At 38.0% G+C, this 16,123-nt stretch overlaps 1 long non-coding RNA gene across 1 annotated transcript; it reads left to right on the forward strand.

The window, feature by feature from the left end:
• The first annotated feature begins 1,851 nt into the window (after window positions 1-1,851).
• Window positions 1,852-15,895, forward strand: LOC120853141. Its single transcript, XR_005718721.1, has 4 exons — window positions 1,852-1,959; window positions 3,548-3,557; window positions 5,427-5,429; window positions 15,884-15,895. It is a non-coding gene; the product is annotated as an uncharacterized LOC120853141 (long non-coding RNA).
• The last annotated feature ends 228 nt before the right edge of the window (window positions 15,896-16,123 follow it).

The following is a 16,123-nucleotide window of genomic DNA, read 5'->3' on the forward strand; positions in this document are numbered from 1 at the left end:
AAGAGGTCTCTAGTCTTTTCTATTCTATTGTTTTCATCTATTTCTTTGCATTCATCACTGAGGAAGGCTTTCTCATCTACCTTTGTTATTCTTTGGAACTCTGCATTCAAAAGGTATATCTTTCTTTTTCTCCTTTTCCTTTAGATTATCTTCTTTTCTCATCTCTCTATAAGGCCTCCTCAAACAAACATTTTCCCTTTTTGCAATTCTTTTTCTTGGGGATGGTCTTGATCACTGCTTCCTGTACAAGTCATGAACCTCTGTCCATAGTTCTTCAGGCACCATGTCTATCAGATCTAATCCCTTGAATCTATTTGTCACTTCTACTGTATAATCATAAGGGATTTGATTTAGGTCGTACTTGAATGGTCTAGTGGTTTTCCCTACTTTCTTCAATTTAACTCTGATTTTGGCAATAAGGAATTCATGATCTGAGCCACAGTCAACCCCAGGTTTTGTTTTGCTACTGTATAGAGCTTTGCCATCTTTGGCTGCAAAGAATATAATAAATCTGATTTCGGTGTCAACCATCTGGTGATATCCATGTGTTGAGTCTTCTCTTGTGTTGTTGGAAGAGAGTGTTTGCTATGACCCGTGTGTTCTCTTGGCAGAACTCTATTAGCCTTTGCCCTGCTTCATTCTGTACTCCAAGGCCAAATTTGCCTGTTACTCCAGGTATCTCTTGACTTCTTCCCACTGCATTCCAGTCCCCTATAATGAAAAGAACATCTTTTTAGGTGTTAGTTCTAGAAGGTATTGCAGGTCCTAATAGAACTGCTCAACTTCAGCTTTTTCAGCATTACTGATCAGGGCATAGACTTGGATTAGTGTGATATTGAATGGCTTGTCCTGGAAACAAACAGAGATCATTCTGTCATTTTTGAGACTGCATTCAAGTACTGCATTTCAGACTCTTTTGTTGACTATGATGGCTACTCCATTTCTTCTAAGGGATTTTTGCCCTAGTAGTAGATATAATGGTCATTTGAATTGAACTCAACCATTGTGATCCATTTTAGTTCACTGATTCCTAAAATATCGATGTTCACTCTTGCCACCTCCTGGTTGACTGCTTACAATTTGCCTTGATTCTTGGACATAACATTACAGGTTCCTATGCAACATTGCTCTTTACAGCATCAGACTTTACTTCCATCACCAATCACGCCCACAACTGGGTGTTGCTTTTGCTTTGGCTCTGTCTCTTCATTCTTACTGGAATTATTTTTCCACTGTTCTCCACTGGGCACCTACCAACCTGGGGATCTCATCTTTCAGTGTCCTATCTTTTTGCGTTTTCATACTGTTCATGGGGTTCTCAAGGCAAGAATATTGAAGTGGTTTGCTGTTGCTTTCTCCAGTGGACTATGTTATGTCAGAACTCTCCACCACAACCCGTCTGTCTTGGTTGGTCCTACATGGCATAGTTCATAGTTTCACTGAGTTAGACAAGGCTGTGTTCCATGTGATCAGATTGGTTAGTGTTCTGTGATTGTGGTTTTCAGTCTGTCTGCCCTCTGATGGATAAGGATAAGAGGCTTATGGAAGCTTCCTGATGGGTGAGACTGACTGAAGGAGAAACTGGTTCTTGTTCTGATGAGCAGGGCCATGCTCAGTAAATCTTTAATCCAATTCTGTTTATGGGTGGGGTTGTGTTCCCTCTCTATTATTTGACCTGAGGCCAAACTATTGGAGGTAATGAAAATAATGGGAACCTCCTTCAAAAGGTTCCTGCAGGCATTGCTACACTCAGTGCCCCCAACCCAACAGCAGGCAACTGCTGACACATGCCTCCACCAGAGACTCCTGGACCCTCACGGGCAAGTCTGGGTCAGTCTCTTGTGAGGTCACTGCTCCTTTCTCCTGGGTCCTGGTGCACACAAGGTTTTGTTTGTGCCATCCAAGAGTCTGTTTCCCCAGTCTTGTGTAAGTTTTGGTGGCTCTATGCTGGGGTTAATGGTGACCTCCTCCAAGAGCATTATACCATATCCTGGTCTACTGCACCCAGAGCCCCTGCCTCTGCAGCAGTCCGGTGCTGACCCGTACCTCTTCAGGAGACACTCAAACACAGTTCTGCCTCAGTCTCTGGGTCCTGGTGCACACAAGGTATGTTTGAACCCTCTAAGCATCTCTGGCAGGTATGGTGTTTGATTATAAACAGGATTTCACCCCTCCCACCATCTTTCTGGGGCTTCTCCTTTGCCCTTGGACGTGAGGTATCTCCTCAAAGTCACTCCAGCACCACACAGCTACCTCTCCAGTGCTGACCAACTGATATGAGGTTGCTTCAGCATATCACTGTTTCCCAAAACCATGCTACTAAACTGACAAGACAAGAGAGCCATGATTAAGATCTTGAGGAATCAGGAAGGTGCTGCCAAAGCTGCAAACTCCCAAAACTTACTGCAGTTACCCTGAAACATATCAGAAAAATGAACACTTTGCATATATCCATCACCCAAATCAGAGTACTACCTACAGATGAATTAGGAAAATGTAGTGCTGGCTTTTTAGCCTCTTCATTATAAGAAGTTACACTTGAACTGTGTTAGAATTATTTTGAAGCTAATCAATGTAAATTATAGATCACATCCACTAATATGGGCTTAGATTTTTTTACGTAGCTATTGTACAGTGAAGAAAATAATTACGTATTTGTATCTATGTGCATAGATATATCTGGAGTAGGAAATGGCAACCATCTCTGTATTCTTGCTGGAGAATCCCATCAACAGAGGAGACTGGCGGGCTGCAGTCCATGTGGTCCCAAAGAGTCAAACATGACTGGGTGAATGAGCACGTATGCACACATAGATACATGTGTGTTTAAAAGTACTAAAGAATATAACTCTTTGTTAATTCAGATAATTAACAAGAAGAATGAAGATCAAGAAGGAGAGAAGCAGAGAAGCCATTTTAATAAGTAAAATAAAAAAACAGCAACAACAAAAAACTAATCAATCAACTATATTGATTATTTATGCAAATAAATCCTATATATGCCTATTTATTGGGGAAAGAAATGGAAACTCACTCTGGTATTCTTGCCCGGGAAATCCCATGGACAGAGGAGCCTGGTGGATTACAGTCCATGGAGTAGCAAGAGTCGGATATTGCTTAGCAGCTAAACTACCACCATACCTGTTTATTTGCAAAAGGAAATAGAAAATATTGTATTATATCTTTATCTACTAATTTGTAAGGATATTCATTAAAAACATGATACAATAAAAAGGAGTATTCAGAAATATCTGTAGTATAATTTGATTTTGGAAAAAGTCCACAAACAAACTTCCCACATAAGTATATATGGTGTGAATATGTTTGTGTGATTAAAAGATAGACATGGAAGGACATAAACTAAGTTTTTATTGTTAGGTGAATTGTGTGTTTTATTTTTAGTATAATAATATACTAATTTTATAATTAAAAATTAAAATATAGATAATTTGCAATTCAAAATTTTATGAAATTGTGTCTCTGTAATTGAATCATGTAAATGAGATGAAATGAAAATTAATATTGCTTGACTATTTTGCAAATGAAGTTTCAATAGGGTACATATTTTTACAAGAATGAGTCTTATTTGATCCACCAGAGAGTAAGAACAAACTGTACTGATAAATAGAAAGAAGCAAATAGAATAAAAGACAGAGAGTTTTGATTAGGTAGTGAATGAACATTCTCAGGGTAAGGGAGGCCAACAGTTTCTATTTATGCACATGAAATATGTTCAGCAAATGACACAATTGGAAAAGAACCAAAATTATTTTGTAAGAAGCAATGGTGGCATGGAAAATCTTTTCTTTAACTATATATTGTATCACATCTTCACTCTATTCAGTGTTACAAGTATTGATGAAAATGTTTTATTCTGAATTAATATGATGCTGCTGAGATTTCTGAATAAAGAAATAAGTAAAATGTTTATAAATGAAATACATCAAATCCTCTCTTCCATTATTTAGAGAAGATACTATTGTAAAAAGGAACCCCATTGTATTTTAAATGCTTTTCCTGGCTTAGTATGGACATGTCAATTTATTCACCAGTGTCCTTCTCACCTCACCTCTTTGCTGCAGCTGTGTGAAGCTTAAAACTTTAGATATGCTATGGAAATAATATAGCATAGTGAGTAATATCTCAACAGTAAAACTAGTGTGTTCTTTGGATATAGGAGCTGTCTTCACTTCTACAGCATTCCCTTAATAATTCATACAATATCAGAATCAGAAAGTAAAAGTTAAGCCCATTTTATAAGATATACTTGGGGTTCTTTAAGTTTCAGAATAGCAGGCTATATGGTATTCTCTGGTTTGATTTAAAATGGTAAAACATATGTTTTATTTCATTATTCTTTTTTATACTTTTAATTTGATGCTGGCCTGTTAGGAATGTCTGAGATGCCTCAACATTTTTGAGGTAACTATATAATAACCAAAACATATTTACAGTAATAATAATGATAAATAAAAGTACTATAACACATTGTGTTTGGGAATAATAAAGACAGGCATATGTCTTATAAATTGTGGGAAAATACATAAACACCAAGATTCCCTGGTAGCTCAGCTGGAAAAGAATCTACATGCCATGCAGGAGACTCCAGTTCAATTCCTGGGTCGGGAAGATCCACTAGAGAAGGGATAAGGTACACACTTCTTGGGATACCCTGATGGCTTAGCTGGTAAAGAATCGCCTGCAATGTGGGAGACCTGGGTTCAATCCCTGGGTTGGGAAGGTTCCCTGGAGAAAGGAAAGGCTACCCACTCCAGTATTCTGGCCTGGAGAATTCCATGGACTAGTCCATGGGGTCACAAAGAGTTGGACACGACTTAGTGACTTTCACTTTCACTACATAAACATAGCATATTGCTTTTCAGCAAATAAAGTAAATAGTACAATCCTATAGAAAACATTTCTCCAAATATTTCAAGGCAGAAACCAAACTGTAATTTGTTCCAGCTGAGGATACGTCAAGTTGATACATTTTTTTCAGGTGGGAAATAGCTGTTTAGGTATTGCAAAGAAGCTGAGGCAAAAGTAGATTATGAGATTTTTGATTCAAATGTGGTTAAAATTTGAATTCCTTCATCCTCTTCTAGTGTTTTGGAGTCTTGTTTGCTTAGTGTACATTTTTAATCTATCTATCTGTCATCACCTGTCTACACAGATTTGGAATCTTTTCTGTGTCTCTTACCTAATTTGAATATACAGGTAAAAGAGAGAGCTAGAAAGACAATTTGAAACTATTTCATGTATATTAGCAAATTAGCCATATATAAGTAAATTAAGCTCATAATAGATGTATGAGAAAACTGAGAGCAATTTAAAGTAAGGAAATACTTTTGTCTAAGAATAGAAATTGTCCCCAAAGTACGTGCTGATATGTGTGGTTTGCAGGGCGGGGGGAGTTCTTTCTGTAGGCTGTAAATAAAAGTTGGAACTGTGTTCTGTCAGATGCAGTTGCTTCCTTGACAGAAAATATGAACTGTATAACCTCTAAACACAACACCTGCATTAAAGTTTATGATTATAATTTCTATTCATATTCAGTTCAGTTCAGTTCAGTTGCTCAGTCGTGTCCAACTCTTTGCGACCCCATGAATCGCAGCACGCCAGGCCTCCCTGTCCATCACCATCTCCCGGAGTTCACTCAGACTCAGGTCCATCGAGTCAGTGATGCCATCCAGCCATCTCATCCTCTGTCGTCCCCTTCTCCTCCTGCCCCCAATCCCTCCCAGCATCAGAGTCTTTTCAATGAGTCAACTCTTCGCATGAGGTGGCCAAAGTACTGGAGCTTCAGCTTTAGTATCATTCCTTCCAAAGAAATCCCAGGGCTGATCTCCTTCAGAATGGACTGGTTGGATCTCCTTGCAGTCCAAGGGACTCTCAAGAGTCTTCTCCAACACCACACTTCAAAAGCATCAATTCTTCGGTGCTCGACCTTCTTCACAGTCCAACACTCACATCCATACATGACCACAGGAAAAACCATAGCCTTGACTAGATGGACCTTAGTTGGCAAAGTAATGTCTCTGCTTCTGAATATGCTATCTAGGTTGGTCATAACTTTTCTTCCAAGGAGTAAGCGTCTTTTAATTTCATGGCTGCAGTCACCATCTCCAGTGATTCTGGAGCCTCCAAAAATAAAGTCTGACACTGTTTCCACTGTTTCCCCATCTATTTCCCATGTAGTGATGGGACTGGATGCCATGATCTTTGTTTTCTGGATGTTGAGCTTTAGGCCAGCTTTTTTGCTCTCCTCTTTCACTTTCATCAAGAGGCTTTTTAGCTCCTCTTCACTTTCTGTCATAAGGGTGGTGTCATCTGCATATCCGAGGTTATTGATATTTCTCCTGGCAATCTTGATTGCAGCTTGTACTTCTTCCAGTCCATCATTTCTCATGATGTACTCTGCAGAGAAGTTAAATAAGCAGGGTGACAATATACAGCCTTGACGTACTCCTTTTCCTATTTGGAACCAGTCTGTTGTTCCATGCCCAATTCTAACGGTTGCTTCCTGACCTGCATACAGATTTCTCAAGAGGCAGATTAGGTGGTCTGGTATTCCCATCTCTTTCAGAATTTTCTACAGTTTATTGTGATCCACAGAGTCAAAGGCTTTGGCATAGTCAATAAAGCAGAAGTAGATGTATTTCTGGAACTCTCTTGCTTTTTCCATGATCCAGCAGATGTTGGCAATTTGATCTCTGGTTCCTCTGCCTTTTCTAAAACCAGCTTGAACATCAGGGAGTCCACAGTTCATGTATTGCTGAAGCCTGGCTTGGAGAATTTTGAGCATTACTTTACTAGCATGTGAGATGAGTGCAATTGTGTGGTAGTTTGAGCATTCTTTTGCATTGCCTTTCTTTGGAATTGGAATGAAAACTGACCTTTTCCGGTCCATAATTCAGAATTTCTTATAAGCCTAATGGGCTAAAAGCTACACGGGAAATGAATGCATCATGGTGCACTGTATAGAGAAATAGAGTGTTAGACCACCAAGAAATAGACCTCGATCCTGCCCTTAGATCCTGAGTTTTTCCTCCACCAAAATTCTATGAGTGTAGGGAAGCTTCTTAAGTATTCTGACACTTATTTTAAAATGCACACACACACAACATAAAATATGTGTGTGTATGTGTGTATATACATTTATATATATACAGATAAATTTTAGGTTAGCCTAGACAGAATTGAGGTTCATTGCTTGGAGAATAATAAGAAAACTCCAAAGTGAGTCGGAGGAATGAATACATTAGCAAGGATAAATGGCTGAAGTGATTTAAAAAAAAGTATGTGGAAAAATAAGAGATGTGGATCCAAGCAATAGGTCCAGGACAGCAGCAGAAGAGAGTAAGCCGATACTGAACAACTCTTTTGCTGAACTGAGATAGCACCTATTACCTAGACAAGACTGTCACTGTTCTCAGCAGGCAGGTGGACAGCAGGCAGATGAAGACAAGGAAGGATGTGAAAGTGTGTTCATAAGGGGAGTGAACTGCTCCATCTCTTCCTAGGTAAAGCACTTCAAACTCTATGAGTATATCTTGCCTTAATTAACTACTATTACTACTACTAAGTCACTTCAGTCATGTCGGACTCTGTGCGACCCCATAAATGGCAGCCCACCAGGGTCCCCTGTCCCTGGGATTCTCCAGGCAAGAACACTGGAGTGGGCTGCCATTTCCTTCTCCAATGCATGAAAGTGAAAATTGAAAGGGAAGTCACTCAGTCATGTCCAACTCTTTGCAACCTCATGGACTGCAGCCTACCAGGCTCCTCCGCCCATGGGATTTTCCAGGCAAGAGTACTGGAGCGGGGTGCCATCGCCTTCTCCGTAATTAACTACGTTCCTATAATTACTATAACTTTCTCTCTAGTGTCCCATATTTTAGTGGAAAATTTGGATGCAATCTGAGACTCCAGTGCTCAATAACTAGAAAAGCAATCAAGGGAAAAACTGAATGACTTAAAATTAATTTTCTAATTAGATTGTCAGATATTTGTTTACAGATAACAGGAAAGAGGGATAAAATATTTTGGTATCTTGAAGGAACAAGGAATAGAAACATATTTAAACTGATTATATTATAACTGCAAGCATAATCAATAATGTCTATATAACTGCTGACTACTCAGTAGTCATATAAATGATACTACTGAGTCTGGACAATGTGCTAAGTACTATATTATGCATTTTACATGAAATGTTCCATTTATAATATCCACATATGAAAAAGGTAATATTATTTTCCTTATTCTACAGATGAGAGAAATGAGGCTTTGAGAGCTTATAAACTGCAGAAACCAGTTTTTTTTTTATTTATATCAAATATTAAGTTCATATTTTGAATGATGATTTTATGAGTTAACAGAGTCATAAAAATGTAATTAGCAAATTCCTAAAAATAAACCAGAAAAACTAAAATCTCATATATTATACAAGACATACAGAAAAATCGTCTTAATCACTGAAAGTAGGAGTAACATTTATTATTTGACGTGGGGATAATTTTAAAAGTTTTTAAGGTATAATACTTATTTTCTTTTAATTTTAATATTGTCCATGATACTGATTTTTATATAGTCCATAGTCCTGCACACACAAAAAAAGTTTGATAAATGTGTTTGACAAATGCTTAAAACCTTACAATTGATAGTTCACAATTCCTTTTTTGTCTACAGTTTTTTCAAAAAGAGTATTTTCCAGAACATACTAAGTGCTCTTAAGGACAGCGATATTGTTATATTTATGGTCTTTTTATGGTGAGATAATTAAGCATATTACCTTTGGATATATTTCTTAACATTAAAATACTCCAATTTTTAAAATACAGAAATATCTAATATATATACTATGTTTCAGTTCAGTTCAGTTCAGTCACTCAGTAGTGTCCAACTCTTTGCAACCCCATGAATCGCAGCACACCAGGCCTCCCTGTCCATCACCATCTCCCGGAGTTCACTCAGACTCACGTTCATCAAGTCCGTGATGCCATCCAGCCATCTCATCCTCGGTCGTCCCCTTCCCCTCCTGCCCCCAACCCCTCCCAGCATCAGAGTCTTTTCCAATGAGTCAACTCTTCGCATGAGGTGGCCAAAGTACTGGAGCTTCAGCTTTAGCATCATTCCTTCCAAAGAAATCCCAGGGTTGATCTCCTTCAGAGTGGACTGGTTGGATCTCCTTGCAGTCCAAGGGACTCTCAAGAGTCTTCTCCAACACCACAGTTCAAAGGCATCAATTCTTCGGCGCTCTGCCTTCTTCACAGTCCAACTCTCACATCCATACATGACCACAGGAAAAACCATAGCCTTGACTAGACGGACCTTAGCTGGCAAAGTAATGTCTCTGCTTCTGAATATGCTATCTAGGTTGGTCATAACTTTTCTTCCAAGGAGTAAGCGTCTTTTAATTTCATGGCTGCAGTCACCATCTCCAGTGATTCTGGAGCCCCCCAAAATAAAGTCTGACACTGTTTCTACTATTTCCTCATCTATTTGCCATGAAGTGATGGGACCGGATGCCATGATCTTTGTTTTCTGGATGTTGAGCTTAAGCCAACTTTTTTGCTCTCCTCTTTCACTTTTATCAAGAGGCTTTTTAGCTCCTCTTCACTTTCTGCTATAAGGATGGTGTCATCTGCATATCTGAGGTTATTGATATTTCTCCCAGCAATCTTGATTCCAACTTGTGTTTCTTCCAGTCCAGCGTTTCTCATGATGTATGTATTTAATATTAGAAAACGTGTAGAATAATATAATTAACAAGTGTATAACCTTTACCTAGGCTCAGTATTATTAACATTTTTTGTCATTCTCTCTTCCCTTTTTCAATCTTTGCACACATACACATCATACATATGTACTTTTTTTGCTGAATCATTTAAGAGTATATCTCAAATATCATGGCATTTCATCATTTAATACTTAAATTTGTATTTCCTAAAGAGAAGGGCATCATCCGTATTTGGTTACATTACATATTCTATACAATCGAATCACAAATAAGAAATTCAGCATTGATTTAAAATGAAAGGGGAAACCATATCAAATTTCTCAGATTCTCCCAAATATATTCTTTATGTCTATTTTTTTAACCTCCAGGTTTCAATCAAAATCCATGCATGACATTTGGTTTTAATTCTTGTTAGTGCATTTTGATTTAAAAGAGTCAAAGCACAACTTTTTTTTACATCTAAAACTATGATGACATAGACATTTTTAAAGAGTCTAGTCCAGGTATTTTGTAGAATATTCTGCAGTTTGAATTTGATGGATTCCTAATAATTTGATTCAGATTAAATATTTTGGCAAGAATGCCATAGAGATGATATCTTATATTTCATATTACATTCTACCAGGATACACACAGTAGTACTGACCCATTTGATGATGCTAAATTGGTCTACTTGCTAAATTGGTGGTGTTCCACCAAAAAAAGTAAGGTTCATTTTTGGTTCTACAATTAATTAGTGATCCATAGTGATAGCTGAGATCATGTAAATGTACTTGGCCTTAATAGCTTTTATTGAATGGCTTAAAATTTATTGATTATAATTACCTGCATCCTTAAGAGTATCAGTTATTACACTGGTGAATGTAAAATAGTGATTTTTAGAATTCCATATTCCCTGTGCTTTTGTTGGTTTTCTTCTGAAAAACGGCCATCCAAACTTTGAGAATTATAATGAATTCATGAATTATTTTAAGTGTTAAACATCCATTACCATCATTTATTCCTTTGGATACTCTACTTGTACAGATTTGACCAGTGGGAGCCCTTCAAGCCAGTTCATCTGAACTTTTTGATATGCCTCTGCCAATTTTTAAGCACACTCTTGCTTTCTCTCACAAGGTATATCCACCATGGACTCACCTTGTTCTTTTCCTATCTCAGACCTGATATCAGTCATTTCTCCAGGAAGACCTCATTTCTTTTTAGTAGGAAATTCTATTTAGGAAGAGCTAAGAGCTAGTTATGGCTCTTGCTATAGTGGTGACTGCATTTAAATTTTGAAGTACCTTTGGTGAAGTAAGCTAGGATTTATATACATATAGATAGATATAATCATATTGCTATAGTATTGTATGTATATACAGATATCTAATATTTCAGAAATACTGACTATAGATAGAGAAAGAGATGAGCTTTGCTTTTTTGAGCCAATCTGAAAATCTGTTTTTTCAATATGTGAACAAAACCCCATTACATCAATGGATAGGACTGAAATGTTTGCTTGCTGCTGCTGCTAAATCGCTTCAGTCATGTCCAACTCTGTGAGACCCAATAGACAGCAGCCTACCAGCCTCTTCCATCCCTGGGATTCTCCAGGCAAGAATACTGGAGTGGGTTGCCATTTCTTTCTCCAGTGCATGAAAGTGAAAAGTGAAAGTGAAGTCACTCAGTCGTGTCCAACTCTTCGCGACCCCATGGACTGCAGCCCACCAGGCTCCCCCATCTATGGGATTTTCCAGGCAAGAGTACTGGAGTGGGCTGCCATTGTCTTCTCCAAATGTTTGCTTGAAACTCTACCATATTATTATATATCGCTCTGACTTTGTCCCTGTGTGTTTCTCTCTTTTTCTTTTGTTTTATTTTGAAAATGTTTCTAGTTTTACCCCGGTTTTTACCTTTTTGTTTTATTGTCAACAAGGGTAACTTTTTTTTTCCTGGAAAAACAAAATCTAGTGAATAGAAGTTCCATCTACTTTATAACTCTTGGTTAGTTCTGATTCAGAGGGCATAAATTGAAAAAGAAGTTGATTTCTCTTGAAAAAGAACCCTGTAACATCTCTGCAAGTAAGTATTCTCAATCCTTATCCAAATGTCTCTGCTGCAATTTTTCAAACTAACTGTATATACTGGGGAAGGGAGAAAACCCGGATCTTTCGAAGGTTATTACATACAATGTGAAAACTGACTTCTCTGCTAGATTATACAAAACACTGGTGACCACGAAGTTAGACTGGCAAAGTATGAAATACAGGTGATAAATATACCATTGTCAGAATTTGTCTGACAGTCCAATGAATCTGAAGCTTCAATTTTTAGTTATTTTCCTAAGTTCTGAATAAAGAATTAGTATAGATACACCTTTCAACTAGAACCATCAGTTAGGTTCCCTGACTTACAGAAAAAGCATTAGTAACAATCAAATGGCATCACCAACTCACTGGACATGAGTTTAAGCAAGCTCCAGGAGCTGGTAATGGACAAGGAAGCCTGGCATGCTGTAATCCATGGGGTCACAAAGAGATGGGTATGACTGAGCAACTGAACTGAACTGAACAGAACAATTACATGAGAATGCCCTAAACTGGTCTTTTTCAAGGAAAAGAAGCTGTACTCAATCAGGGTGACATTGCAGAGAATAGAGCTCCATTCAATAGCTTGTATATAGATTACTGCACTGATTGTAGTTTCTTTACTGAAACAGATAAATGCAACTTCTGGCACTTTTATTGTGACTATTGATTGGAAAAATTACTCCTGTCTGACTAAAGTGAGAAACATCCATTCAATACCCCAGAGAAGTTTTTAAGTAGTTGAAAAATGGGACTTTATCTGCTTATGACATTAGTGGAAGCAAAAAGGAAAAATTCTACAACTGATGTATTTTGGCTAGATGAAACAAGTTTTGAATATCTCACCAAGATGAAAGAATTTAGAACACATATATTTTCACAGCACCTATTTCACTGTGAAACTTCAATAATTAGTGTGAATTGTAAATGAATAAATTAAAAAATAACACCAAAAATACAAATTAAATAATTAAAGTTATGAAAAGGGATGCAATCTCATAAATACTTGAAGAGAAAGTTCAGTTCAGCTCAGTCACTCAGTCATTTCCGACTCTTTGCAAACCCATGGACTGTAGCACATCAGGCTTCCCTGTACATCACCAACTCCTGGAGCTTACTCAAAACTCACGTCCATCAAGTCAGTGATGCCATCCAACCATCTCATCCTCTGTTGTCCCCTTCTCCTCCTGCCTTCAATCTTTCCCAAAATCAAGGTCTTTTCCTGTGAGCCAGTTCTTCAAATCAGGTGGTCAAATATTGGAGTTTCAGCTTCAGCATCAGCCCTTCCAATGAATATTCAGGACTGATTTCCTTTAGGATGGACTTGTTGGATCTCCTTGCAGTCCAAGGGACTCTCAAGAGTCTTCTCCAACACCACAGTTCAAAAGCATCAATTCCTCAGCACTCAGCCTTCTTTGTTGTCCAACTCTCACATCCATACATGACTACTGGAAAAACCATAGCTTTGACTAGATCGGCCTTTGTTGGCAAAGTAATGTCTCTGTTTTTAGTATGCTGTCTAGGTTGGTCATAGCTTTTCTTCCATGGAGCAATCGTCTTTTAATTTCATGGCTTGAGTCATTATCTGCCGTGATTTTGGAGCCCAAGAAAATAAAGTCTCTCATTGTTTCCATTCTTTCCCCATCTATTTGACATGAAGTGATGGGACCAGATGTCATGATCTTAGTTTTCTGAATGTTGAGTTTTAAGCCAACTTTTTCACTCTCTTCTTTCCCTTTCATCAAGAGGCTCTTTAGTTCCTCTTCTCCTTCTGCTATAAGGGTGGTGTAATCTGCATATCTGAGGTTATTGATATTACTTCCAGCAATCTTTATTTCAGCTTGTTTTTCATCCAGCTCAGCATTTCACATGATGTACTTTATATATGTTATATACTATATATATATATATATATATATATGTTGACAATATACAGCTTTGATGTACTCCTTTTCCTATTTGGAACCAGTCTGTTGTTCCACATCCAGCTCTAACTGTTGATTCTTGACCTGCATACAGAATTCTCAAGGGGCAGGTAAGGTGCTCTGGTATTCCCATCTCTTTAAGAATTTTTCACAATTTCTTGTGATCCACACAGTCAAAGGCTTTGGCATAGTCAATAAAACAGAAGTAGATGTTTTTCTAGAACTCTTGATTTTTCAGTGATCCAGTGGATGTTGGCAATTTGATTTCTAGTTCCTCTGCCTTTTCTAAACCTAGCTTGAATATCAGGAATATCACAGTTCATGTATTGCTGAAGCCTGGCTTGGAGAATTTTGAGCATTACTTTACTAGCATGAGAGATGAGTGCAATCGTGCAGTAATTTGAACATTCTTTGGCGTTGCCATTCTTTGGGATTGGAATGAAAACACTTTTTCCAGTACTGTGGGCACCGTTGAGTTTTCCAAATTTGCTGGCATATTGAGTGCAGCGCTTTCACAGCATTATCTTTTAGGATTTGAAATACCTCCACTGGAATTCCATCACCTCCACTAGCTTTGTTCATAGTAATGCTTCCTAAGGCCCACTTGACTTTGCATCACAAGATGTCTGGTTCTAGGTAAGTGATCACAGCATCGTGGTTACCTGGTTCATGAAGATGTTTTTTGTATAGTTCTTCTGTGTATTCTTATCACCTCTTTTTAATATCTCCTGCTTCTGTTAGGTCCACACAATTTCTGTGCTTTATTGAGCCCATCTTTGCAGGAAATGTCCCTTAGTATATCTAATTTTCTTGAAGAGATCTCTGGTCTTTCCCATTTTATCTTTTTCCTCTATTTCTTTGCATTGATCACTGATCTCTCCTTGCTAATCTTTGGAACTCTGCCTTCAAATAGGTATAACTTTCCTTTTCTCCTTTGCTTTAGCTTCTTTCTCATCTTCTCACAACAATTTGTAAGGCCTCCTCAGACAACCATTTTGCCTTTTTACATTTCTTTTTCTTGGGGATGGTCTTGATCACTGCCTCTTGTACAATGTCACAAACCTCCATCCATAGTTCTTCAGGCACTTTGTCTGTCAGATCTAATCCCTTGAATCTATCTGTCACTTCTACTGTATAATTGTAAGGGATTTGATTTAGGTCATACCTGAGTGGCCTGGTGGTTTTCCTTACTTTCTTCAATACAAGTCTGAATTTGACAATAAGGAGTTCATGATCTGAGCCACAGTTAACTTCCAGTCTTCTTTTTGCTGACTGTATGGAGCTTCATCTTTGGTCCAAAGTATATAATCAATCTGACGTCAATATTGACCATCTAGTGATGTCCACATGTACAGTCTTCTCTTGTGTTGTTGAAGAGGGTGTTTGCTATGACCAGTGCATTCTCTTGGCAAAACTCTGTTAGCCTTTGCTCTGCTTCATTTTGTACTCCAAGGTCAAGTTTGCCTGTTACTCCAGGTTTTTCTTGACTTCCTAATTTGCATTCCAGTCCCCTATAATGAAAATGTCATCTTTTGAGGTGTTAGTTCTAGAAGGTCTTGTAGGTCTTCATAGAATTGTTCAACTTCAGCTTCTTCAGCATTACTGGTTGGGGCATAGACTTGGATTACTGTGATATTGAATGGTTTGCCTTGGAAACAAACAGAGATCATTCTGTAATTTTTGAGACTTCATCCAAGTACTACACTTCAGACTCTTTTGTTGACTATGACAGCTACTCCATTTCTTCTAAGGTATTCTTTCCCACAATAATAGATATTATGGTCATTTGAATTAAATCATCCATTCCAGTCCATTTTAGTTCAATGATTCCTAAATGTTGATGTCCACTCGTGCCATCTCCTGTTTGACCACTTCCAATTTGCCTTATTTCATGGACCTAACATTCCAGGTTCCTATGCAATATTGTTCTTTACAGCATTGGACTTACCTCCATCACCAGTCACATCCACAACTGGGTGTTGTTTTTGTTTTGGCTCCATCACTTCATTCTTTCTGGAGTTATTTTTCCACTGTTCTCCAGTAGCGTAGTGGGCACATACTGAATTGGGGAGTTCATCTTTCAGTGTCCTATCACTTTGCCTTTTCATACTGTTCATGGGGTTCTGAAGGCAAGAATACTGAAGTAGTATGCCATTCCCTTCTCCAGTGGACCATATTTTGTCAGAACTTTCCACCATGACTCGTCCATCTTGGGTGGCCCTACATGGCATGGCCCATAGTTTCCTTGAGTTATACAAGGTTGTGTTCCATGTGATCAGTTTGGTTAATCTTCTGTGATTGTGGTTTTTAGTCTGTCTGCTGTCTGATGGATAATTATAAGAGGCTTATGGAAGCTTCCTGATGGGAGAGACTGAAGAGAAATAAAA

The sequence above is a fragment of the Oryx dammah genome, unplaced genomic scaffold, assembly GCF_014754425.2.
Source record: "Oryx dammah isolate SB20612 unplaced genomic scaffold, SCBI_Odam_1.1 HiC_scaffold_26, whole genome shotgun sequence".
NCBI lineage: Eukaryota > Metazoa > Chordata > Mammalia > Artiodactyla > Bovidae > Oryx > Oryx dammah.